The sequence below is a fragment of the Myotis davidii genome, unplaced genomic scaffold, assembly GCF_000327345.1.
Source record: "Myotis davidii unplaced genomic scaffold, ASM32734v1 scaffold61, whole genome shotgun sequence".
Taxonomy (NCBI): domain Eukaryota; kingdom Metazoa; phylum Chordata; class Mammalia; order Chiroptera; family Vespertilionidae; genus Myotis; species Myotis davidii.
In genome coordinates, this window is record NW_006291729.1 from 719,712 (window position 1) to 721,004 (window position 1,293).

Genomic DNA, 1,293 nt, shown 5'->3' on the forward strand with positions numbered 1-1,293 from the left:
ATGTTCACCTGACCAGCCCCAGCCCCAGCCCCAGCCCCCAGCCTCTGGTGAGTTCTGCAGCCTCAGCTACTCTGCTCAGAGCCTGCAAGAGCCTCAGGACGCGCCACACCCCCCTTCCCCTGCAAACACGCATGCGCCCCCGCCCCCGACGTGTCACCAGGAGGGTGTGGTGGAGGCCTGCCTGGGCCGCACCTCCCCCAGGCCCGGCTCCACCAGCCTTGCCCTCCGCCTCACCCCCGTGTCCTCAGTCTCTCCAGGATCCTCCCGCGCTCAGCCCTCACCCCGAGCTCAGGTCGGGACCAACCCGAGAAAGAAGACGCGCCTTCACCCTCCATCGCTGTCACCCAGGCTCTCCAGGCCTCGGGCGTCTTTGGCCCACGTGGTAATGAGAGTAGCACTTCCGTGGATTCCTTCGTTGCAGGCATTTCTCACGTCTGGGCTCCAAAGCTCACGGCGCGGATGGCATCGCACTCCCCGTGTCAGAGCGCGAGGCAGAGAAGATCGACGTGTTTGAATAAACACACATACAACAAAGCTCTACAAGAGATACAGTAACGGAACCGACACGATGGGACGGAGGTGTTGCCGAGACACTGCAAAGAGCTTTCCCCAGCATTATCACAATGCGCAGGCCTGCGTGAAGCGCCGGTCCCGGTGCCCCTCCAAGAACGGAGCAAAGACGGGTCCTGGTGGTTTACTCAGGAGCCACGGCCACGGGGGAGCCACAGACCAAAAAAAAAAGCAAGGTACAGAACAGAACATTATCATTTATGTGAAATTTACATATCTAGATATATAAAATCATAATATGCAAATAGACCAAGCAGTGGAACAACCAAAAAACCAGTCGCTATGACATGCACTGAGCACCAGGGTGCACGCGTGGAAAAAAAACAGTTTTGTATATGACTCCTGTGAGCGAGTTTCCTGAACCGCAGGGAGGCGTGGGGCGTGGTGTGGAGAGATGGCAGGGAGGCGTGGGGCGTGGTGTGGAGAGATGGCTATAAAACCAACTCAACTGCTGAAAAGTGCCTCCAGCGCCCCGGGGGCGGGCACCCGCTCTCTTAGCCACAGCCCCTGCCGTGGGCTCGGGGCCAGGGAAAATGTCGCCAAATGAGACAAACACAGGGATCTACGTAGGGTTCAACAGCGTCGCTCAAAATGTCCCTGGGAAGATGTTTGGGGGCCCAAATTATCAAACTGTTCTTACGGCCTCAACGCCCGCTCATAAAGCATCTTTGTCATGTCCTTTCTTTACAGAATAGCCCATCAGTAAGTTAAACGTGAAGTCCT